The sequence below is a fragment of the Coffea arabica genome, chromosome 6e, assembly GCF_036785885.1.
Source record: "Coffea arabica cultivar ET-39 chromosome 6e, Coffea Arabica ET-39 HiFi, whole genome shotgun sequence".
NCBI classification, from domain to species: Eukaryota; Viridiplantae; Streptophyta; class Magnoliopsida; order Gentianales; family Rubiaceae; genus Coffea; species Coffea arabica.
The window spans coordinates 37,147,098-37,156,102 of NC_092321.1; positions in this window are offsets into that span (position 1 = coordinate 37,147,098).

Consider the following 9,005-nt stretch of genomic DNA (forward strand, 5'->3'; position numbering starts at 1 on the left):
TGAGTGCCCTGTTTTTGCTTCTTCTTTTGTGCCACAAGAATCTGTTCTAACAAATTGCTCACATAAAAACATTAGCCCAAATCTACATTTTAGTTTGTTAATCATCAAAACCAAGGATTGATCGACCAAGGTCAACACATACGCAATATAAATTCATCACAACAGCCATTCAATAGGCTCAAAGTCATTCAAGTACAAGATTTAGCTAGGAAAATGACCGGAAATGAGCTTTAAGCTAGGAAACCAAAAAGGCAGATTCACCGCTACTTAGCGTATCGGACCTAACTGAAACTACGCTTATTGGATTGAATTACAAGTTATACCGTTTCAAAGCTAAGACAGAGGGCTATAACTTTGATGAAGACTACTTAGTCCAGTTCTCACCCTAACTAGGTCAAATTTACCAAAACAACCCCAGAGTTTCCAGTTCAAAGCTCACTGTGAAATTCAACTAGCAGTCCCGATTCATTCAAGCATATCTCAGCACACACTACTCCGATTCAGGTAATTCCAAAGCCATTTGAAAGCCAAGATACAATGCTATAATTCTTCTGAAGACATTGACAATCAATTCAGTAGTATTCTAGGTCAAACTAACCAATTACAGAAGCTGATTATCAGTTTCGGACAGAAACAGGGCAGCAGGGGTATTTCAGTTTTTTCACAGGATACATTACTCCGATTGGGCTGAAATTTTACAGGAAAATATAAAACATTATTTTCTACAACTTTCATGTTTTACCCTAAGGCTAATTCGGCCTCTAACTATGTCTAACAGTACCGGGAAGAACAGGGAAAAATTGAAACCCTAATCTGGAATTTTCCGCACAAAGTGGAAATTTTCCGCAATTCGCTACAATTTACGCACTGTAGCTTCATTCTAGACCATTTCCAACCATCATCCATGGCCAACCAATATAAAACAGAAAAAATCATGAATAAATAGAAAAATTCACCAATCTCAACCAAAAGTCATGAAATATCACTTAAAACTAGCTCTTTAACTCACACAAGCTACCAATTGAACATCATTAAGATCAAAGGAAAGGAAAATGATGTTTTATAACTGGAAGTAAAATTTCAGCTCAATCAAAGCACTGTATCATGTGAAATGACAAAAATACCCTTGACTGCCATAGGTAGAGTTTTGCGGACAGTTTTGACATTTCATCATTATGGCTTCATTTTTCACCTTAATCCGTATTAAATCAGCAGTTGGCCAAAACACGAAAGTTGTAGTCTTATGTTTTAGCTTTCCAACGCATCTGAAAATGCCTCAATCGGACTTGTGTAGCCTGAGTTATTGTCATTTGAACCCAGTGTTGTTATCCAGCCTGACAGTGAAATTCTGGTTCTATAATCTGTAAATTCGACCTAGATAAACTGTGAACCGTGTGACGACCCCACCTCCCCCTAGGGCGTACCCTAGGGTTTAGCGGTCCGCCTGCCCAGCTCTCGCCAGGACTCACTCACTTACTTCAAATAAAATAGGTTACAACCTCAAGAGTAAAGGAAATAACAGTTCCCAAACTGGGAACGTATACTTACATACATTTCTATCCCAAAAGTAATACAACCCAAATATAACAAAGGTTCTCAATCTCAATACATCCAACCCTATCCAGGCATTAGAGCGAGTACAATTGCAAAATTTTAAAAGAACTAGACTACGCTATTCTATACAAGTCTCTCGCCCTTGCTCGCATCCCCTATAAGGAAAACAAAACTAACGGAATGAGCTAAAAGCCCAGTGAGGTTCCCTACGCAATAATCAAATCAATTAGACAAGAACATTAATCAGATATTAACAAGTCGTCCAGAAAACATTTACAATATAAAGCAATAATAATACATTCATTAAAAGGATACATGCTCACGTGGAGCCTTTCGTTCATTCATTCCACCAATCATTTCCTTATTCCTCCAGCATTAAAATAATTTCGTTTGTAAGTGAAAACCCCTGCATTGTTCTTGCCATTCATTCATTCAATTCATTTTTTCCCTACTGGACATTGGCCAGTCTCCACCCAACAACGTGGTAATACTCGAGTATACCAAAAATTAACCCAGGGGCACCAATCGCCCGACCGAGTCCGCTTCTGGCTCGAGTCGACCGGCAACAAAGGGCAAGGGTCCAGTTCAGCCAAACGGCTTACATTCATGTACAAGTAGTATTTAATCATTTAATCAGTTAATCATTATAAATTTCACATTCATTTAGGTCAAGTGCGATAAAGTACACACTCGCCTAACAGAATGCATTTTAGAAATCATTGAAAACATTTAACATTTAACCAAATATTCACATAGTCACAACAATCCACATAGTCATTGAAAACATAACGTACAAAGAACACTCACCTATTTAAGCAAAATAACGTCCAAAGTATCCTTCCGGATAACACCCTCAATCACCAAGGAACCCTAATAATAACCAAGGAAAAATATTACGGCTAAACCATCCAAAGTTTAGGTGAACCAAAGAAAATCCGAATAACTACTAGTACAAAATATAAATATGGTTTTGGAAGTGAAAAGAGTACATTTAAACCAAAGAACATGAGTAAAATATTTTTAAAACTTATGCTCGCTCGTAAAATTTTGAAATCTCCATTTGAGTCGAAGTGACAAAGAAAACGTATTTCTATTAGTCGTAAATTTCATTTTTCCAAGGGTACAAGTTTCAGTCGAATTCTAACTTATATACCTTGATAAAAGAAGACACAAATATCCTAGATGGTTCAAGTGGTATTCGTTCTCAAATCCTTACCTAGTCCTTGAGTGTAAATTTGGGTAGCATGCTCTTTGTATTTACCTATTTTTCAGCCATTTATGGCTTCATTATTTTTCTCAATCATTCCCAAAGTCACACACAAATAATCTCATTACAATAGCCATTCAATAGGCTAAAAGTCAATCAATTACAAAACCAAGCTAGAAAAGTGACCGGAAATAAGGTTTAAGGCTTATAACAAAAAGACAGGTTTGATGTCTTTTAGCGTATTGGCTACAACCGAAGCTACGCTTATTGTATTGGGGTAAAATTTATACCGTTTCGAAGATAAGACAAAGGGATACAACTTTGATGAAGATAACTCAACCCAGTTCATAGTTTATCTAGGTCAAATTTACTGATTACAGAACCAGAATTCCACCATCAGGCTGGTTAATAGCACTGTGTTCAAATGACAATAACTCAGGCTACACAATTCCGTTTGAGGTGCTTTCAGTTGCGTTGGAACTGAAACATAGGGATAAAATTTTTATGTTTTGGCCAAAGGCTAATTTGATCCGGATCAAGGTGAAAAAACTCAGCCAGAATGAGGAAATGTCAAAACTGTCCACAAAACTATACCTATGGCAGTCAAGGGTATTTTTGTCATTTCACATGTTACAGTACTCCGATTGAGCTGAAATTTTACAGCCAGATAAAAAATATCATTTCCCACAACTTTTATGTTTTGAGCTAAGTCCAATTCGGCCTCCATCATGGCCAAATGAAACTAGTCAGAACAGGGCTTCTTAAAGATTTAAAGCTGGATTCAAAGTATTCAAGTGATAATCTTCTTATTCATGTAAAACAAGCACTACTACCACTCCCTATCTAAGTTTATTCACACCATAATCTATCTAAACAAGAAGAAATACAGCTGAACACTTCAAAACCCTAACTCACAAATCCAACATAATCATCAAAACTACTTACATAGCTATCAATAACCAAGAATATGAGTTGCTACACAACTTAAGCAAGACTAAGGGAAAGAACCATGATGGACAGCCATAATACCTGACTAAGATGCTTGCAAGGGATATACACCACCTCTCCTTGTAAAGTTTTAGCACACCAAGCTTTCCAAGTGCTCAAAGGAAGGATTAATCAGTTTAGATTCTTGATTTTCACTCAAATAAGCTCAAACTTAAGATGGAATTGAAGCTCTTTTCTCCCTTTTTTTTCTCTCAATTTTTGGCCACCATAGCTGTAAAATGAAGATAAAATGAAGTCCAAGAAAGATAAGAAGCTTGGACTTGAATTTGGTCAAAGAGGGTTAGATGTTCTCCAAGTGTCACTCCAAGATCTTCCTCAATTTTTTTTCCTTTTCCTTGGCTTTCTTAGTCAAGAATTTTGGCCATCACATTCTGATTATGGGCTGATATTTTGGCTCTAATAACAATGAGATTAAATTAATGAAGTGGTGTATTCAATCGGTAGTGAATGATACCCGTCGGTTCAAGCCGATTTTCCTTAAATCGCGTATACTAGGGTTTTAACTTATAATTCACTAACTTATTTTTATCACTTCCAATCACACACTTAATATCATCTAAAACTCACTCTAAATTACTAAATTTGATACATACTCCGTACCGAATAATTACACTACAAAAAGGTGTAAAAACCCTAATTTACGATAACTTGAAAACGAAAGAAAAAACCCTTGATTCAATGTTTATTTGCACTTATTGTGGGGTAAATGAGTAGTAAGGCTATTCTAAAGTAATAAATTCCAAATAAAAGGGAATTTTAAGAAGAATATAAGGAAATTTTACAGTCGTCACAAACCGGGCTAAGTTGTCTTCATGAAAGTTGTAGCCCTTTGTCTTAGCTTCAAAACGGTATAAATTTTACCCTAATCCTATAAGCGTAGCTTCGGTTGTGACTGATACGCTAAGAGACGTCAAACCTGTCATTTTGTTCTTTACCTTAAACCTTATTTCCGGTCACTTTTCTAGCTTGATTTTGTAATGGAATGACTTTTAGCCTATTGAACGGCTATTGTAATGAGATTATTTGTGTGTAATTTTGGGGGCTGATTGAGGAAAATAATGAAGCCATAAATGGCTAAAAAATAAGTAAATACAAAGAGCGTGCTGCCCAAATTTGCACTCGAGGGCTAGGTAGATGTACTCGCGACTTGAGTAAGGGTTGAGAATGAAACTAACTTGAATCATCTAAGGTATTCAAGTCTTCTTTCTTAGAGGTATATAAGTTAGAATCTGACTGAAACTTGTACCCTTGGAAAAATGAAATTTACGACTAATAGAAATACGTTTTCTTCGTTTCTTCGACTCAAATGGAGATTTCAAAGTTTTACGAGCGAGCATAAGTTTTACAAATATTCTACTCATGTCCTTTGGTTTAAATGTATTCTTTTCACTTCCAAAACTATACTTATACTTTGTACTAGTAGTTATTCGGATTTTCTTTGGTTCACCTAAACTTTGGATGGTTTTATTGTAATATTTTCTCTTGGTTATTATTAGGGTTCCTTGGTGATTGAGGGTATTATCCGGAAGGAAACTTTGGACGTTATTTTGCTTAAATAGGTGAGTGTTCTTTGTACGTTATGTTTCCAATGACTATGTGGATTGTTGTGACTATGTGACTATTTGTGAATGTTGGATTAAATGTTAAATGTTTTCAATAATTTCTAAAATTGAATTTTGCTAGGCGAGTGTGTACTTTATCGCACTCGACCTAAATGAATGTGAAATTTACAATGATTAAATGATTAAATGTTTAAATACTACTTGTACATGAATGTAAGCCTTTGGCTGAACTGGGCCCTTGCCCTTCGTTGCCGGTCGACTCGAGCCAGAAGCGGACTCGGTCGGGCGATTGGTGACCCTGGGTTAATGTTTGGTATACTCGAGTATGACCAGAAATCTGGTGGAGACTGGACAGTGTTCAGTAGGGGGAAAATGAAATGAATGAATGAATGGCAAGAACAATGGAGGGGTTTTCACTTACAAATGAAATTATTTTTAATGCTGGAGGAACAGGGAAATGGTTGGTGGAATGAATGAACGAAGGGCTCCATGTGAGCATGTACCCTTTTAGTGAATGTATTATCATTTTTATATTGTAAATGTTTTGTCGATTACTTCTTATTACATGATTAATGTCTTTGTTTAATTATTTGGCTATGTGTATGGAACCTCACTGGGCTTTTAGCTCATTCCGTTAGCTTTGTTTTCCTTACAGGGGATGCGAACGAGGGCGTGAGTCCTGTGCAGACTAGATTGGTCTAGTTTTTTTGAAATTTTATTTTTTTTATTGTTCTCGCGCTAGTGCTTGGATAAGGTTGGATATAGTATGAACTTAAAGCTTTTGTTCTAATTGGGATTGTATTTTTGTTTGAGATGGATATGAATGCAAGTATATGTTTCAAGTTTGGGAATTGTTTTTCGCTTAGTCTCGAGGTTATATCTTATTTCACTTGATGAGAGCGATCGAGTCCTGGCGAGAGCTGGGCAGGCGGTCCGCCAAACCCTTTGGTTCGCCTTAGGGGAAGGTGGGGCTGTCACACTTTGGTTCTCCTTCTTTGCTTCAGCCGAACCTCCCTTTTTGGTTTCTTACTCTCAGTTCCTTGTTCCAGATCTCCTTTTTAGTTTTTCTCTCCTCAAGCCCGTAGCTTTCTTTTTCTGTTTTCGCTTTCTCTCGATTTTCTTCTACCCGAAAACCCCAGCCCGTTCCTTTCCAGCTTTTTCCTGCACCACAGTCTCCCTATCTCTCCCTCTTGGTCTCTCCCTCTCACTCTCTCCGTTTCATCTTTTTGTTCAGTTCTCTCCGGATCTTTTCTTTCAGCCATCACTCTCTTTTCTTTTCTTTTAGCCGTCACTCCTTCTAGCTTAGTTTTCCCTCGAATCCGGCAACTTTCTCATTACTCTACTTTCACTCTACCTCTCACTCTCCCGTTCTCACTTTACTTTAACCCTAGCCGCCCCCTCCTATCCCTCTCGCTTGGTCCCTTTCTTTCGGCCAGGTTTTCATGCCTTTATATGGCACAAAAACTCTAAACCCTATCAGCAATGGTATGGATGGAGCCGCATTTTCTTGTGGTATCTGGGAGCCATTTGATGGCCTATATTCTGGAATCTTCCAGCTAAGAATCATGGGGTGAGTTGGCAATGGTACCAAATAGTTTGGAGAGGAAAAGAAATGCGAAAAATTGAGTGCTAAAATGAGCCAAAAAATGCCGCTGCAATTTTTTGTTTCTGTACAGGCGCATGGTTTCTGATAAGGAAGTAAAGAAAGGCTTGGATCGTGTGTAGCTCAGGATGCGCAAGCTTGCTTTCTTTTTTTTTTTAATTAATTAGCAACAATAATGAAAGAATTTTCTTTTCCGACAAATTTTAATGCTAAAAAAAATGTCTTAAAATAAAATTATGAGATTGATAAGCAAAAGAAAAAAAGAGGATAATAATTAACATTTAATCAAAAAATAAAGATAAATTTAAAATAAACATTCAAACCTTACATCACAAGTTTCCAAAAATACATCAAATCTCCCAATAACTACAACTACCATAAGTCGACTAATCAATTACATCCCAAAATACTAATCAAAAGTATCAAGTCGGCTTCCCCAAAAATTCTTTCCAATCCGAGCTCCTGTTAAGGAAAACAAACTAATGGGGTGAGCTAATGCTCAGTGAGGCCAAGAAAATCATGCAAGCATGTAACAGAGCGAGTAGAAGAGCATGGGAGAAAAATGAGATATTACTAACTAGAAATTGCATGTAATTGACATTTCAAGGAAGGAAAGTAAATAGAAACAATTCAGGGATACTGCAGCTCTCAGGAGCAAAATTTCACGTAGCTGGGTCACGGTCTTGATCCAATTCCATGTTGACACTCCGTCAACCAAGTAAGTATCAAATCCGTAGAAACCCCACTTTCCCTGGATTCCCGTTCACCGTTACACCCCCTATACCGGGCCCGCTCGTCAAGGTTTTGATATTACTCGAGTATATCGTGGCAATACTACGCGAGTATGCCAAACAAGATCTCCCAATAGATCAAGTTTCATGTTTGCTCATGGTTTACTAAGCTTCTCGACCAAGCCCATGCTGGCTCGATTCGCAAAGTTAGCCAATGAGGTTGGGCGTCCCCCATAAGTAAGAATGGTCGACGAGACAACGCTCCAATCAACAATTACAAATATAAGTCGATGAGATTCACTCCAATCGACAAAAGTCAAACACAAGTATAATTTCAAGTATGAGCAAGTCAAGTACAATATCAAGTAAAAGAGAACGAGAGCGATAAAGTACACACTTTACCCAACAAAACCAATTCATATATTCACCTAGAAGTAATTCAGGTATCATGCAACAAGTCATGCACTTGACACTCACCAATTCAAAATAAGTCAGTAAATAGGTCCTTTAGTGTTCCGCTCCGAGGTTTCCTTCAATATCCTCTTGAGCGCTGAAGAAATAGTGATCAATTATCACTCACATATACTCACAATCACTTAACATACAAGGAAGGAAATATATTTGCTTAAACTTAGAACAATGTCTCAAAAGAACTTCATTCTATTGAAATTCAAGATTCAAAAGTGAGGATTTAAAGTCACAAGGAAAAACTTGTATCCTCCATGAAGTCGGGTCTAAAATGAACTATCCATATCAAAAGGAAATGAAAAGTTCTTAAAACTCATTTCCTATGAAATCAGAAATTTTCCGCTTTACACTACAAAACTTGGAAAATTAGATCTTGAGTTTGGTATGTCCAAAAATGGAAATGTTTATACCATTGGTGATGTGCGACGGATCTAGACGAACACCAAGTTGGGATGATTTGCGGAACTTTGACCCTTCTAGAATCACAAGCCACGAACTAAGGAGATTCCTTAACGCAAGACTAGCAAATTTAGTGAACCAAAAGTATGGATAGTAGAACGCCACAATCAAGGAGACTACTTGGTTGATAAGTTCAATGAACAGCTTGAGATTGATTCTCAAGTATTCAAAGGAAATTCTCTTGAGGCAAGAGAGAGTGAAATAACTCACATATATTTTATAAAATCTAAATTCTCTTTAATGAATGAAAACCTAGGCTATATATAGCCTTACAACTTGAAAACCTAAAGTGACTTGAAAACCCTAACTCGGCTAGGCTAGGCCTTTGGCCCGATTCCACTACTCAAATCCACTATCTAATGGTCAGCTTATAATCGATCCAATGAAGGCTTTAAGCTGGTCCAGCATAACCC